This window comes from Eptatretus burgeri, chromosome 2 (assembly GCF_056783735.1).
Source record: "Eptatretus burgeri isolate ZD-2024b chromosome 2, Ebu_testis_v1, whole genome shotgun sequence".
Taxonomy (NCBI): Eukaryota; Metazoa; Chordata; class Myxini; order Myxiniformes; family Myxinidae; genus Eptatretus; species Eptatretus burgeri.
In genome coordinates this window covers 24,827,482-24,845,721 of record NC_140962.1, presented here as the reverse complement: position 1 = coordinate 24,845,721, position 18,240 = coordinate 24,827,482, and positions in this window count along the sequence as shown.

Here is an 18,240-nt window from a genome sequence, read left to right as displayed (position 1 = left end):
CCAAGGACTCAGATCAGCCCACATACGGCAACGCTTACTAGAGAAAGCGCAACCCACTCTTGACAAGGTAGTCGATCAGGCTCGAGCGATGGATACGGCTCAGCAGCAATCTGAGTCATTTGGGACACCGATGTTGCTCATGAACGCTGCTACGATGGGAACCCAAGGAACCCCACTGGCACAGACACAGCCAGACATAGGGGATGGAGAAACACCCGAGGAGCCGGATACCCAGGCCTCGTCAAACTCCTCAGCAACTGCTCCGGTTGGTAAATGCTTCTTTTGTGGGTACAAAAGGCATCCTCGTCAAAAATGTCCCGCCAGAGATGCCACATGCATGAATTGCGACAAGAAAGGGCATTATGCCAGGGTACGTAAATCTACTCTAAGGAGAAATAAACCCACTTCTGCGGCTCTCTACTCGCAAAATAAATTGACTGCAGCCTCCCCGGGGAATCTATCCAAGGCTATCATCAACGTACGAATTAACGGGCATATGGCTGAGGCACTGATTGATACCGGTAGCTCCGAAAGTTTCGTCAACAGCTCGCTAGTGAAGGGCAGGAAATGGGTAATCCACCCGACTGACAATACGGTATGCATGGCCGCCACCTCACTACAGTCCCGCGTACGAGGGTACTGCAATGTTGAATTGGACGTAAAAGGGTACACGCATCGGGATGTAAAGGTGCTGGTGCTTCGTGATTTGTGCGCAGACGTAATTCTGGGTCATAATGTCCTCAAGCAGCACACGAGCGTCGAAATACCCTTTGGAGGAAGCAAGCCTCGTCTAATTTTAAATGCGTTGACCACCGCGGAGGTGACGTCCCCCCAGCTGTTCGCTAACTTGTCGCCGGTCTGCAAACCGATAGCGATCAAATCGCGGCAATATACCACTGCTGACATGAATTTCATCACTTCGGAAACCAAGCGATTACTGGAGGAGGGAATTATAGAACCGAGCGATTCGCCATGGCGCGCACAGGTGTTAGTAACCAGCAGTCAGAACCATAAGAAACGGATGGTTGTCGATTATTCCCAAACGGTCAATCGCTTCACCCAACTCGACGCCTACCCCCTGCCGCGCATAGATGAGATGGTCGAACGCGTGGCCAATTATAAGGTATTCAGTACCATCGACTTGCGAAGCGCCCATCATCAAATTCCCATCCGAGAGGAAGACAAACCTTACACTGCATTCCAGGCAGGGCGGCGCCTCTACCAGTTCAGAAGGATACCATTCGGTGTCACGAATGGAGTAGCTTGCTTCCAACGGGTTATGGACGACATCATCTCAGATGAAAACCTCGAAGACACTTTTGTTTACGTGGATAATGTCACAGTGTGCGGTAGGGATCAGAGGGAACATGATAGGAATCTGGACAGATTCTTGAGCATTGCTAGAAAATATAATCTGACTCTCAACTACGAGAAATGCGTATTCTCGGCAAGGTCAATTGACCTTCTCGGCTACACAATAGCCGACGGCACAATTAAGCCTGATCCTGAGCGATTGCACCCGCTCCGTGAGCTTCCACCACCTCAGGACTTGCAAACAATGCGCCGGGTGATCGGGATGTTCGCTTACTATGCAAGATGGATTTCGCAATACTCCGAGAAAATACATCCCCTAGTGCATTGCAAAAACTTTCCACCAGATGCCGCTGTCGTAAGAGCTTTCCACAATCTCAAGGATGATATCAGTAAGTCCGTGGTTTTATCGATCGACAGCTCGGTGCCCTTCGTGGTGGAGACCGACGCTTCAAATCACGCCATAGCTGCTACACTTAATCAGTCTGGGCGGCCGGTCGCGTTCTTCTCGAGAACTCTCTCTAGAAGCGAGCAGAGACACTCAGCGATAGAGAAGGAAGCGTACGCCATCGTTGAAGCGCTGCGGAAATGGAGACATTATTTACTGGGAAACCACTTCACGCTCGTTACGGACCAACGATCCATGGCTTTCATGTTTGATGGGAAAAATAACGGGAAAATTAAGAATGAAAAAATTATGAGATGGCGGATAGACCTAGCTTGCTACAGATACGACATTGTTTACCGGCCCGGGAAAGAAAACCCTGCTGCAGATACCTTCTCCCGGGTCTACAGTTCGGCAACAATCAGTCAGGCTTTGCAAGACCTCCATGTGTCTCTGTGCCACCCAGGGGTAACCAGGATGGCACATTTAAATCTTGCAGACAAAATCTTCCCTATTCTGTTGAAGATATTAAACAAATGAATGCTTCATGCCCTGTTTGTGCTGAACTAAAACCCAGATTCTATGGCGCGGCATCTGGCAGACTGATCAAGGCTACTTCCCCCTTCGAGAGACTAAACATCGACTTCAAAGGGCCCCTACCGACCGAAACAGACAACAGATACATATTCACCGTTGTTGATGAATATTCAAGGTTCCCTTTCGCGTTTCCGTGCTCGGATATGACCTCGGGCACTGTCGTAAAATGTCTCTCTGACCTCTTCGCTATGTTTGGGAGACCTTCGTACATACATTCAGACAGAGGGCCGTGTTTCATGTCGGCCGGGCTAAAACAATTCCTATTAGAGCACGGCATCGCAACTAGTCGAACGACGGGTTACAACCCACAGGGAAACGGGCAGGTGGAACGGTATAATGGAGTTATTTGGAAAGCCGTAACTCTGGCGCTGAAATCGAGAGGACTGGGCCCCGAGCGATGGGAGGTTACTCTTCCTGACGCTCTGAATTCCATACGCTCTTTGCTCTGCACGTCCACAAATGCCACTCCTCACGAACGTATGTTTACTCACCAACGACGTTATGTTGACGGTCAAACGGTGCCCAACTGGCTGACCCACCCCGGTACAGTGTTCATGAAACGCCCGGTACGACAAAGCAAGTATGAACCGCTGGTGGAGGGGGTCGAACTCATTGACACTAATCCAGAGTATGCTCATGTCAGGCTCCCGGATGGCAGGGAGACCACTGTGTCGGTTCGCCATCTGGCTCCCTCAGGTACTCCTCCCGCCGGTACACCACCTTCTGGCACTCCTCCTTCTGACATTTCCCCCCCAGGAACTCCGCCAGGCGACGGGGCTGCCGCGTTCCACCCGAGAGCGATCGAGGAGTCATCCCCGGCACAAGTCGAGGCTCACCAAGAGGATCGGGAGTCTCCCTTAAGTGAAACTGCCGTTTACTCCCGGAGAGGTCGACGAATAAGGCCCCCTCGACGACTCAATCTGTAAAGGGGATTATCGGCATTCTCGCTGCTCATGCTCCTATATGCCCATTATATCATATATCGATGCTCATTTCCATGCTCCTACAACTCAAAATAATCACTGCTTGGCATGTATGCTTCTGTAGATCTATTAGTCCGCGTTGCTTGAAATGTATACTCCTATAGTGCTAAAGCAATCATGGTGTGTAAGATGGGCCCCTAGTTACATTTTAAAGGTGGGGAGAATGTGGTGAATTAACGTGAATTGAGGGACATGACGCGGGATCACATGTTGTGCGTCTCGCGTATAAGGGGAGGTCTCTGCGGCACGAGTGATTGTCCCCGGGGCATTGCTATTGACATCGGCTGTCCACTTGATGCTCGTTAACTGAAGGTGCTCATTGACTGGTGAGAATGGAGATTATATCGAACTCCGTGCTTACGCGGATTTAGTCTGCAATGACTAACTGCACATGTATACGTTATTGCTTATGTACTCCTAGCTGAACCTGTATTCCCCGGTGTGCCCACAGAAGCGGCTCCAATCAAATGGAATAAAGCCTAAACTCTGAAGGTTCATCTCTCGCTCTCATTTCAGTGTCTGCAGCCATTTTGGCGGCCATCTTGAATTTTAATATTTAGGCTGTATCCAATATTTTAGGTAAATACAGAAATGATATATCTGACCCCTCAAACCTAGTCGTAGACACCAGTATCACTGCTCTAGGTGGTCTAAAATCTGCTATATATAGGGTATTGAGCATTTGGCGGCCATTTTGGAAAAAGGGGGATAACTCCCCTAAAGCTGCCACTGCCACAATGCTATCACATATTTTCTAACTCTCGGGGTCTACACCATCTCAAAAATCACTATGAGCATTCTCCCCCAATTTGATACCGACCAACCCCCCAGGCTGATCGGCTAGGGGGAGCGATAGGTGTACCGCGATAAAGTGGGGATTGAATGTATATATATATATATATATATATATATATATATATATATATATATATATATATATATATATATATATATATATATACATATATTCTTATTCTTCTATCGGCTGCTCCCTTTAGGGGTCACCACAGCGGATCATCCGTATGATCCACATAGTGATTTGGCACATGTTTTATGCCGGATGCCCTTCCTGAGGCAACCCTGGTGGCCTCTTACGACACAGGGATATGGTACACCTATTTTAACCGGGGTATACACCGGCCCAGTACACTGGTACTCATTTCGCCGACCTCGGAAGGATGACAGGCTGAGTCAACCCCCTGGTGTATTAATTCAGTGGCCCAACGGGGCTTGAACTCAGGCCCTTTTTGATCCCAAGCCACTGCCCTAACCACTGCGCCAACACCAGGCTCATATCTGATATATTTCATATCTGATACTAAATTTGACCATCAGAGGTTCCCACATCACTATATATATATATATATATATATATATATATATATATATATATATATATATATATATATATATATATATATATATATATATATATACTAACCGATCAGGTTAAAATTTAAAAGATTCCTTCCCATCACTACTAGATCATAATTGTGAAGTTTCACATTGATCAATGAAGCGGTTTAAGATAAATAAGCCAGATCATGTGACATAAATTATTTGTGAATACCCTGGTATTCCCAAGATTTGAGGAATATTTGTGTTGCGTTTCTCCTCGATCTGTCCAGTCATTCTGGAGAAGATTTTTTTTATAGGTTTTCAGATAAATCCAATATGGCTGCCAAACCATGTGATGTTTGACATCATATTGTGAACCTTTTGTTCCTCATGGAAAGGGGTTATACTTGTAAACTTTTGACTCAATCTGTTCAGCTGTTTCAGAGAAGATTTTGAAAGTTTTTTTTAACAAAAAAATATAGCTGCCAAACCACGTGGCCAATGACATCATCAATTTTTTTTTCTGTGGACCAATTTATTCCAAGATGACCCTCAAATTTTTTCATAGTGATCAGATGTAGCATTCTATGTGTGCAATTATGACGTCCTAATGAAGGCACCGATAGCATCAATTAAAAAAATTACACTTATTCCCCATGAAGAGTACTTGCCATGTGCCAGGTTTCAATTTTTTTCCTTGAGGTGGTATCGGAGATACAGAGGTACAAAGTTTTTCCTTTTTTCAAAATGGCTGCCACACCACGTGACCTATGATGTCATAATTATCATTAAAACATTCTACATGAGTAGTCGCACTTGAAGTGAAAATTTTGACTCAATTCCAGAAGTGGTTGCAGAGGAAAACACTCGCGTTCTGTGCGGACAAAGAAACAGACAGACAAACGGACCCAAATGCAATACCCTCTCCTCTGGTGAGGATAACAACAAGAAGAGCACTTAGTAGAGTGCCTACCTCTGCCTGGATCCGGATTCGCATCTTCACCAAAATCTAATCGGTTCGTCCTTGTCACACACCCAACCCGCCCACCAAATTTCATCCGAATCCATCCACAACTTTTTGATATATCCTGCACACAAACAAGCAAGCAGGCAGGCAGGCAGGCAGGCAGGCAGGCAGGCAGACAGACAGACAGACAGACAGACAGACAGACAGACAGACAGACAGACAGACAGACAGACAGAGGTGAAAATATAACCTCCGTCCACCTTCAGTGGGTGGAGGTCATAATAACAGCATAATAATATAATGTGAACAATAATAATAGTAATTGGCAATAATAATAAGTACTTGACGACCCGTGAACCCGTTGGGTTCCCGTTGTGACAGCGATTGATGAAAAAATAATTTAAAGAAAAAAAAAAAGATAGCTCCAGCGAACTATCCCGCTGAGGTTGTTTGCATTGATCAAATTCTCCCAAAGAGGACTTCACGGAATCAGGAATTGTTTTTTTAATAATCGTTTTCGTTGCCCGATTTAAACGAAACTTGATACTGCACACCGCAGGAGAATGATGAGTAAGGTGGCCCTAAAATTTTTGCGCTATCGTGTCCCGTTTTTGCTGTATTTCGGGAACATACAAGATGAATTTTAGAAATATATAGATAGATAATAACATGACCTCCCTTCCCCCAATTTCCCCCTCACCCCTCCCTTCTGTCTGCTACCACAGGGAGCCGGTGTTTCTCGTGTGTAAAATGTAAAAAAGAAATTTTCTTCATTGTCCAAATTTGCAGACACCACAACATACATACAACACCAAAAGGGCATGTGAAAACCAGTCCTGAGCTACATACCCTCTGTCCCCCCTTTGAATCATATCCAATGTTACCCATGAACTGTTCCAAGCCTGGTGTTGGCTCATTGGTTAGGGTGGTGGCTTGGGATCCGAGGGTCCTGAGTTCAATCCCCGCTGGCCGCTGAGTGAGCATCAGGGGGGTTGACTCAGCCTGTCATCCTTCTGAGGTCGGCGAAATGAGTACCAGTTCCAGTGTGTCTACTGGTAGAGGGGCACTGCATCAGCGACACAGTCACGCTTCAAGAAATAATAGCTACCCCGGCAGCGAAGTTGCCATTCGACCACCAACTGTTCCGACCCCCCCCTTATGCTTTCCTCCTCCTTCCAGGGAAGACCATTCCATTCATGAATGACTGAGAAATAACCCTGCCTTGCTATTGTCTCAACTGCATGCCTTCACTCACCACTGCCTGCCTGCACTAATGCCTCACCACTGCCTGCCCACACCCTCGGCTCACTAATGCCTGTCCACACCCTCGCCTCGCCACTGCCTGGTTTCATCTTACCAATGCCTACCCACGACCACTCTTTGCCACTGCCTGCACCTTCACCTCATCACTACTTGCTGACACCCTCTCCTCCCCACTGTCTACCCATGACCTCTCCTCCCCACTGCCTGCCCATGACCTCTCCTCCCCACTGCCTGCCCATGACCTCTCATCCCCACTACCTGCCCATGACCTCTCCTCCCCACTGTCTACCCATGACCTCTCCTCCCCACTGCCTGCCCATGACCTCTCCTCCCCACTGCCTGCCCATGACCTCTCCTCCCCACTGCCTGCCCATGACCTCTCCTCCCCATTACCTGCCCATGACCTCTCCTCCCCACTGTCTACCCATGACCTCTCCTCCCCACTGCCTACCCATGACCTCTCCTCCCCACTGCCTGCCCATGACCTCTCCTCCCCACTGCCTGCCCATGACCTCTCCTCCCCACTGCCTGCCCATGACCTCTCCTCCCCCATGCCTACCCATGACCTCTCCTCCCCACTGTCTACCCATGACCTCTCCTCCCCACTACCTCTCCTCCTCACTGCCTGCCCATGACCTCTCCTCCCCACTGCCTGCCCATGACCTTGCCTCACCAATTGTCTTCCCACTGTTTTAGCTTGTTCTTCTCTTGTCTGCCTGCACAGTTGACTCCTTCCTCGATGATAATAAACTCCCATCCAGGAACTGTTCACAATCCTTTTACGTCTTGTAGTGTAACGAACTTTTCCTTAAGTCCAGCTCTTTTGCTCCTAAGGTGTGCGATACAGTGGAGAACTCCTTCAAACTCCTTTATTATCCTCTCTCCAAATTATTGTCAGATGAAAAGACAAAGACAATGATTTCTTCTTACTTCTTTGCATTTATTTTATTTGTGTATATAATATATTGTTACGGATTCGCCTCAGGGTGGATTACAAGGAGAGTTCTCGAATCTACTTCCCCGATAGCGATCCTCAATCCTGAAGCCGGCAGCTCCGCATGTAACTCCGCGGTGCGATGGGTTGTTAAACAACTACGACGCCATTTGAGATACTTACTTTGGGGTAGAGTCCAGCGCCCAAATCGCGCTTTACCTTCGCGGAAAATTAAACCCCCCAGATAGAGTGCTGTGCGTCGCAACGTGCATCCGATTCCAGAATACGGCCAAGCATTACCATAGGTTATGTGTTGGCTTCTTTCTACTTGTAACGAATTGGCAAGGATGAACTCTGACACAGCAGCAACTGTATGTCTAATCCGTTTAAACAGACAACCTGACAGTTTGGAAGGGATATTATTCAGCAATGCACATATTTACAAGTCAAACAAAGGTGAACATGAGAAAAGTCTTATCCACGCACACAAATGACTTCGGCGCCACATTCATTCTGGGAAAAGAAGAAGAAGATGAAGGTTGTTCGACAGATGAGTGCTTTAGGAGGGGCATGGGTGAAACCCTGCCCTTACCCAAATTTGAGCTGGCTGGCTCACGTGGTACTGAACTGGGTGAGTGATACGAGTATGTGGAGAGGTGGAGTGTGTGAGGTGTAAAAGTATGACGAGTGTTCTGGAAAGAACTGGTGGCGACTGTTGAAACTCTGGTGCTCTGAGTGAGTCAGTGAGATGAGAAGCGAGAGTGTAAGGTGCGGAAGTATGATGGGGGTCCTGAAAAGGACTGTTAACTTCGCTGATGCTCTGGAGTCTCAGATTGAGCGGGCAAGACACAGATTGGGAGAATGTCAATTGGTGTGTGTTGATCACACCCAGGAGCCCTTCCTTAGCGATCTCCCGACCTCTCCATCAGAACCCTCTGCCCCAAGCTCCAACTCTTTCCTCGAGTCTAAACTGCTTTCTGTGTTCCGACCCTACCCTCCTCCGCGTGGCTCCCAGGAGTGGCACACCTGCTTGCCTACTTGGCAGGGCACTTTATAGGCGTGCTGCCTGTTGCGTCACACGTCATCACTTCTGCAATTCAGTGGCAGTCATTAGCTGGTTTCTGTGATCTGCCAGTGCCCATTGGCTGGTACAGAACTCAATGGTGTTGCTGCATCGATGTCGAAACTCACTCGCTGCGGTGGGGGGGGGATGGGGGGTGCCATGTTTGGCGTTTGTACCAATGGTGAACGCAGTTTATTTTGTGTGAGGTTGTTGGTTTGTGAGGCTTGTGGTATGGATAAAGGTTGAGTGGTGATTGTGGAAGTACTGAGAGTTCATAAATAGAGAAAGAGAAGACAATAGTGCAAGCCACGCCACAAGCACAACACCATATTTTCCCATACTAAACGTTGGACTCCCAGATTTATCATAACAAAATACTACGATATAACTTCCCTGTTATTTTATGTCATTTGGTATGTGACACCCCAGGGGTTTCCAAAATCTGTCACAATATGATTGAATGCTGTTGTTTGCATTTGCTCTGCTGTGTTTGCAATAGTTCTCCTTGCAAACACTTTCCTGACACATACCCAAATACTTCTCAGTGCCTTTGTATCATTCTATATGTTATGCATATACTCTTTCTTAATCTGTTGTTACCACGGTATCATGGTTAACAGTTCATAGCTCACCCTGAGCTGTCTTGTCGTCAAAATCCACAATAAACAATCCAGGTTAAACAATGAAAACAGCTCTACTGTCTTGCTACCTCAATGTATGGCAATAAATATTTGTACAAAAATGTTACCCTGAGAAGGAAAGTGCATGGACAGCAAGGAAGAAAGGGTGCCAGAAGGCGGTGGGGTTGTCACCTATGAGACAATAACCATAACTCTGCCAAAAACAATTTTCTTAAAAATAACAAAAGTTTTCTGGAAACAACTTTTTTGTCAAAATTTTGGTCAAAATTGATCACATAATGCTAATTGGTGTCCCGTATAATTTCCTTGCTCATGATGCTGGGACCCAGGTTCAAATGCCATCAATTACATGTGTCTATATGTTGTCTTAATGTCCAAGTAATCTGAACATTTTTTGAAGTGTACGTGTGTTTACCTCCGACACCGAAGGTGGAGGTTATGTTTTCACCCCTTTCTGTCTGTGTCTGTTTGTTTGTCTGTTTGTATACAGGATATCTCAAAAAGTTGCGTACGCATCCGGATGAAATTTTGTGGACAGGTTCGGTGTGTGCAAACGAATGAACCTATTCGATTTTGAAGATCCGGATCTGGATCCGACAACTAGAATGTTTTAAGTGATTCTTCACCATTGAGAGATCGGACCAAAAACGAAATATAGCATGATATCTCAAAAAGTTGGGGACGGATTCGGATGAAACTTGGTGGACACGTTGGGTGTTTGACAATGAAGAATTGATTAGATCTTCGTGAAGATCCGGATCTGGATACGAGAATTATTTTATTTTTAAAGTGATTCTTCACCATTGACAGATAGGGCCAAAAACGATATAGTTCTGTACGGCATGATATTTCAAAAATTTAATGGGCCTGATATGTTCTCATGGATCAGACATTACCTGGTGGAGGTATGCGTTCTACCAAGTGCCCTTCTAGTTTTTTTTGTGTTTGTTTGTGTTTTTTCTTGTATGTTTGTTTGTGTGTTTGTGCGTTTGTACGTTATTCTTTCATGGCAGAACCGTAGCAGCTAGAGGCCCCAAATTTTGGGTGTAAGTACTTTAGAATCTGGGCAAGATTTTAAGCTACCAAATATTGGCCTTGACGTCCATTTTGAGGCCAACAAAGGCTGCTATAAAGTGTATATCGGGGTGTGGGGTCAGGCAGTGCTGCCGCCGGCTCGCAGGCAAAAGTTAACCACCATGAGGCAAATAACTCCATAGCTATTCAATGTCCGACACATCCTGAAACCCCTGCCAAGAAAATCTCACCCAGATGGGCAGCTCTGGGTATCTCTCCCTCCTACCACCAGGCAGTGTCAGGTAGTCCCTGTGAGTGTAAAATAATGCAGGTGTCTCTACATGTCTTTGTTCTGCATAAGCTCCACTGTTAGCCCTTTGAAACGCAAAAAGAGGTGTCTCTTAACAATACCTTTATTACCTTCGCATTCTGCGAAAGGTTATGTTTTGGTTGGCGTGTATTTATTTATTTATTTATTTATTTGTAATCTTGTGATTTGTATAACTCAAAAAGTATTAAACCGAATTGCATGAAATTTGGTGGGATGATAGGTTATTAGCCAGGAAGCATTCGATTAGATTTTGGGATTGTTCGGGTCAAAGGTCAAGGTCAAGGTCACGAAAAGGTCAAAATCGTCTTTTTACGATAACACGGTCAATTTTTATTCAATTTGCATGCAACTAACGCCAAAATGTTCAGAATTCAACGCCTCATCTTGTGATATGCAATATGGCACAATGACACCCATACTCTTGTTACCGGTTAGGGGTCAAAGGTCAGGGGGTCACGACCTTGAAAAATATACGGTTTTTGTCATAACGCGGTCAATTCTTGTCCGCTTTACATGAACCCAGCACCAAAATGTTAAGAATTTAATGCCCAATCTTGTGACACAATGACGTCATAACACATGTCACCGGTTGGGGTAAAATGTCGGGGGGGGGTCACGCCCTTGATAAATATGCGGTTTCCGGCATAACTAAGTCAATTCTTATTCGATTTGCATGAAACCAGCATCAAACGAGATTACCTTCTCTTGTTCAAACGTTGTATTCACCGAGCTTGCGAGTGAAGACTCACCAAAACGACGTGAGTTGATTGTTGTTTAGTCCGTAGCCCCCGAAAGTCGGGGGGGGGGTCATGACATTATAGATATGTGGTTTGTGTCATAAGACCATTCATATGAAACCAGTTCCCCACACTCATACCAATAACAAAAAAAGTAGTGGCGGCGAAGGTATGCGCTCTATGAGTGCCCGTTCTAGTTTCCTGCTGTTTCAAGCATTGAATAGGGGATACAAGTTGTACGTTTCCACATGATTTATTGATTTTATAAGTGCATTAAAGTGTTTTTTGTCTCTGTCTTTCATGCTGGTCATTTTGGAACGATAGGGACCACATGGATTTTGGCTCCATCCCTCATGTAAATAAGCTTATGTGGTCTGTGTGCTCAGCTGCCCTCTCCGTTTGATCAGTTTGAGGAGAGGAGAAATAACCGCCTGGATGGAGGCACAGTGCCACGTCGCCTTCTTGGCACACTGTCCCCTCCCTTCGATCCTGCACACGGGCGGTGCATGTGCGGTCTTCAAGCAAGGGAAACTCAAAGGATAAATAGTTCCACAGCAAATGTGATACAAACTCTCCTCCTGTCTGCTTTTATCAGGCACTGCGCTATTACTGGAAGCTTACTTATGTTCTTCTCGTTGCAAGGTCATTGAGTTGCACGGCTTACTGTCTCGATGATCACACATGGCTTTTCTAATTTCTCTCACTCATACTGAGACCGAGATTACCCTTTCTTCCATAATGAAAAGATCACAGAAACTGGAATTAAAAACAGAAAAATACAATTGGACTTTGGGTTATGTTTGACCTCTGGAATTTGCATCGAGGTTTGGGTCAGGATTTTTCGAAGTTTATGTGTCGTGATTAGTTGGAGGGTATTTCAAATTTGATATCAACTTTTCATCACACTTGTAGCTGAGATGTACGTCTCTTGTGAAAACGATACCTTTCCTTTTCATCTCTTTTCCAGTTATGGACACATTTCATTTGCACTTAACATAGAAAATTATGGACGCGTGACATATAAACAAGAAAACCTTGAGAAAAACCTTCAAGCCGCAAGAAAAATTTTCTCAAAAACTTCAAGAAAACTTTTCTTAGTTTACGAAAATATTTTCTTACTAAGAAAATTATTTTTGGCAGTGTTGTAGTTATTGCCTCGTTTGTGACTATTACTATTGTGGAACGAGTCTTGTTTCCCAGGTTACGGTTCGTTTGGCCATCGTAATCACTTGCTCAGCTATCCAAGCCAACTTATTGAAGAGGATGTGGAAGTTGATTCCACAGTCGGGAAAAAAGAGGAACAAATGAGTGGAGTTGAGCTGTGATTCTGGATTTTGTCAGCTTCAGTCTGAGGTGGCAGCTGGTGGACCATGGGCAACTGTGCGCTCTGCAGCTACCTGGGTTTGGAGGTTGGGGGGGGCGGTGGGGGGGACAAAGCATGGAGAGTACAGAGGGTGCAAAGCCAGAAAGTGGGCGGAACAAGACAGACAGACCACCGACCTGTCAACAATGGCAAAGTGATAAGTCCATACACTGAGCTTCCTCATGGGAGATCCCATTGATCTTGTCGGCCTTGATTTCCATGGCGTCAAGCTGAGCAAAGTGTGAGGCAGGGGCACCAGCCCAGAGAGGAGAACAGTACTCCATCAAGCTGCAGATGAAAACCTCGTAGGTGGATGTAAGTCTTTCAGGCCAAGCTCTCCCTCAGCCTCTCCTTCAATGCTGAACATTGGATACTCTATGAGATTCGTCTTTAAAAGGATAGTAAGCAAAATGAGATGCCCGCATAGTTAGAACCTCCCAGATCATTGCGCCACCTTTTCCCCAATCAGTCCTGAAACTCTACCATATTCAGAATGTCTAGTTGGAGGCAAACACCTCCAGCACTTCCATACTCTCAGAGAAGTATATTAGGTGTCGTTACTTCCTTTCAAAACAGTGATTCTGGGTCATTGGAATGGCCAAATGTTGGGCATCTCTAACCCCACCCCCCTTTAAGTTGTAAATTGGATATTTGCTAAAGGCTTTTAGAACAATGAATAACACCTTGGTGGTGAGTCTCAACATGTCATTTGGACCTCACAAAGAACCATCCAGGCCACTGCCATCACAGTGAGATCCAGACAAAAGATAACGCAGACAAGCCAAAAGTGTGCTCCAATCTCCTTCAGCAAACAAATGTAACAAATTATATAAAGTAAAATTTATGTATTTACATATCAATACACCATGCCGAACGCATCAAACATAAACCACCCGAGCTCATAACACCCTTCACGTGCTATGTTTGAGGGTCTTCTTTTGAGCCAGTGACTCGAGGTAGTACCCACTCGAGGTGGTGGCCTCCATCATCATGTGCCATCACATACTGACCAACTGTATATCCTTGGTACTCCTCATCATCATTGGTCTGGCTGCCTCTCCACAAGCTGACTGCATACCGTACCGTCTTGTGAGCTTGTATCCAAAAGAATCTCTCATACCTGTGAGCAAACAGTCTGCCTTACGAGATTTTTCTCTTGAAAAGACTAATCAAACCCTGAGATTAATATTAACTCGAAGCCGAGCCAAATTCCAAATTCCTGTCCTCACTTCCGATGGGGCAAATAACAGCATCCCACCCAAGGTATTCCCAACCAAGACACTGCTTTGGCTGCAATGTTGCTCTGGTTGAGGAATTATGTGTTTGTATTGATGAATGAATTCTTAGAACGTAAACATGTTGGAGAGATTTGTTATTGGGTGTCATCCCTGGATGGTGCGTGGTGCAATGCAATGACAAAAATGTTTGATTATCATTTTGCAAAAAAATAATAAAGCTTTAAAAAAAAAAATCATAGTTCTTTCCAGCCCTCTCTTTTCCAATAGATAGTATGGAATAAATCTTCCCCAAATCCCAATTTCATACTCCTTTGCAGGTGATAGTTTTTTTTGTAACAATTGTTTGATTTCTCGAAATCTGAATGCCAAGGAAACATTCAAAAAATGTTGCAAGATTATACACTTTGTTTACATATCATTGTATTTAAAATACCACTTGGCATATGTGACTGAAATGAAGAATTGCATCTGAAATGCTCCTCATCCCAAACCCAAGCTCTTATCTCGTTTAAACAGATCCTTGGGCAGTTACTTGAATTTCAAATTGATTCTGCATGGAGGGAATGTGATGAGAATAATAATTTGCCTTCTGTGGTGTTGATCTTTTAAATATTCATTTATGCAAAGGAACTTTCTTTCAGATTGGTTAGGAAAATTGCGTCGGTGAGCTGAGCAGGACTTGCAGTTGTACATCTCCACGAACAAGAAATCCTTTTTTTATGATGAGCAACACAAATGTCATGGACCTGAAATGATTCACAGACACCACTTGTCAGCATTGTAAGTGTAGTGTTCAGGTATTGATTGGTTGGCAACAATGTTGGCTTAACCTCAACTTGTATGGAAGAGTTTGGGAAACATGTGGGTGAATTTTCCCCTCGATCTGTCAAGTTATATGTATTTTTAATACCTCTGCAGATGAGGTCGCCTTAGGCCTTTATGTTTTCGGGTTGTCTGTCTGTCAGTCCATACGTACGTCCACCCATGTTAGCTACCTCCGCCACCGAAAGTGAAGGTTATGTTTTCACCCCTCTCTGTCTGTTTGTTTGTTTGTCTGTCTATGTGCAGGATATCTCAACAAGAAGGTATATACAGAATTGTGCCACTACATGGAAAACAGCATCCTGGTTGCCATGGCAACCACTTTAGATGACGAACGTATGTCGCAACACACCGTCTCCACAGTCTGTACCTATGTACCAAATATGAAACGCGAAAGTTGAAAACTTTGGGAGTTAGAGTGCGGACAGGAACAGACGGACGGACGGACGACCGGTATCACATAATACGCCCTGATATATATATATATATATATATATATATATATATATATATATATATATATATATATATATATATATATACATATACATATATATATATATATACATATATATATATATATATATATATATATATATATATATATATATATATATATATATATATATATATATATATATATATATATATATATATATATATATATATATATATATATATATATATATATATATATATATATATATATATATATATATATATATATATATATATATATATATATATATATATATATATATATATATACATATATATACATATATATATATATATATATATATATATATATACATATATATATATATATATATATATATATATATATATATATATATATATATATATATATATATACATATATATACATATATATATATATATACATATACATATATATATATATATATATATATACATATACATATATATATATACATATACATATATATATATATATACACATATATATATATATATATATATATATATATATATATATATATATATATATATATATATTGTAACGAATTCTGGCCTACCCAGCGTGCGATCGGCTACGTAACTCAAATCGCGACGCGTCGCCCACCGGAACGGACAATTCAGTCGTGACCCTCTTAGAACTACCGCCAAGGAGCTATAACTACCGGGTGGGGGTTTAACGTCACCACAACCCAGTCCGCATTCTACCCGCGCAAAATAGGGTGAATCGCCAAATGTCGATATACCTAAGTACCCGCGCGAGTAGCGTACCGAGGAGTTGCACCACGCCGCAGGTCGACTCTGGACACGAACCGCTTAAGCGGCTCGTTCCGTGCTGCAGGGATAACCGAGCGGAGTTATCGTCGACCTCGACGGTTCAGATTATTTACCGGGTGTTTTAAACCCACTATCAATCCCTTACGTGATGCAAGATGGAGCTTTCAACAAGGGGAGAAAAAGGACGCAACGAAACGGGAAACAGTTCACACAATGCACATTTATTTCACACACACAAGCACATATGGCAGTAATGCAATGACACAAAATGCAACAAAAGGAAAAGCACTACTATCGACTATAATTATTTACAACACTTTAACAATTATAGTTGTCGGAAGGCACCACAGCATTCATTCAAAAGCAAAGGAAACGAAAGCCACCCTCACAGGCAAGGAGGCAGACAGGTCCGTGGACCAAATGTGTGCGGAGCCTGGAGGAGCGGCCAGGTCCACGAGACCGAAAAGGTCTTACCTGCGTCCTCGTGACGCGTTGGCGGGGAAGCCACAACGTCCGCGCAGCTGCGCCCCAACTCCGTGCCCCTGGCGTGGTCGGTGAGCCCTTTCCGGCGTGCTCCGTGCCAGCACGGTTGGGTCGGCACCACGGTTAGGGTGGGGAAGGAACGAGGCCACCGGCACTATCTCAGCGCGGATGGGGGGGGGGGAATTGTTGATGCTCAGGGTCGAGCGAGGGGAATGGCTGGCTGGCTTGGTCGCATGTGAAAGCGAAGGTAGGTCGATTCCACGACGAGACGAGCCCAGCGACGAGACGAGCCCAGCGACCATCGACGAGACAACACCACACTACAATTCTCCAACCTCGACGACGACCTCGTCTTCACTCGACCTGAACTCAACTCGAACGCGAGTCGCCTTGTGCTCGCGTCTTTATAGCGATCAAAATGCGATTGGAGGCGGGGCCACGCCACCCTCTGTTCAGCCATTGGCGTGGCAAAAAGGGGCGTGAGCCTCTTTTGATCCGAATTATCTCCCGTGAAGAATCCACATTCATCGCGCTTGGAGGCGGGGCCATACCGCCCGACGCTCACCCATTGGACGGAGAAAAAGGGGTGTGAACCCTTCCTGATCAGAATTTCTCCCTGAGAGGAATGCATTTGTACCCGCGGCTCGACGTGTTCGGCATCAATTACCGAACGGGCCCTGGACAGCACGACGTTTGGTGTTGACTGGTGGTGTGGTCGATGGGTGTAGAAGGAGATAGGCGAAGGTGGTGGGAGGTTTGCTGTGGTGGTTTGGTGGTTGGCGGGTGTCGTTTGGGAATGGCGGTGAAGCGATGTTTGTGGGATGGAGTTGTGGAGGTAAAGAGGCAAGTGTGGTGGTGTGTGAGTTGTTGGTGGCTTAATGGTCCAAAATAACAATAGAGAAAGAAAAATGGCTAACTCAAAGCGTCGCAACCCGGATGAATCACACATATTCCCTCTAAACAACAGGTGTGGGCTAACTACACATGAACTTATTGATATATCTCATCTGAAGACCCTTTATGGTGTATTGCGAATTTCCACAGCCGTAATATATATATATATATATATATATATATATATATATATATATATATATATATATATATATATATATATATATATATATATATATATTTCTTCTTCTTCTTCTTTCGGCTGCTCCTGTTAGGGGTCGCCACAGCGGATCATCCGTATGATCCGCATAGTGATTTGGCACATGTTTTACGCCGGATGCCCTTTCTGACGCAACCCTGGTCGCCTCTTACGACACAGGGATATCGTACACCTACTTTTAACCGGGGTATACGCCGGCCCAGTACACTGGTACTCATTTCGCCGACCTCGGAAGGATGACAGGCTGAGTCAACCCCCTGGTGTATTAATTCAGTGGCTCAACGGGGCTTGAACTCAGGACCTTTTGGATCCCAAGCCGCTGCCCTAACCACTGCGCCAACACCAGGATATATATATATATATATATATATATATATA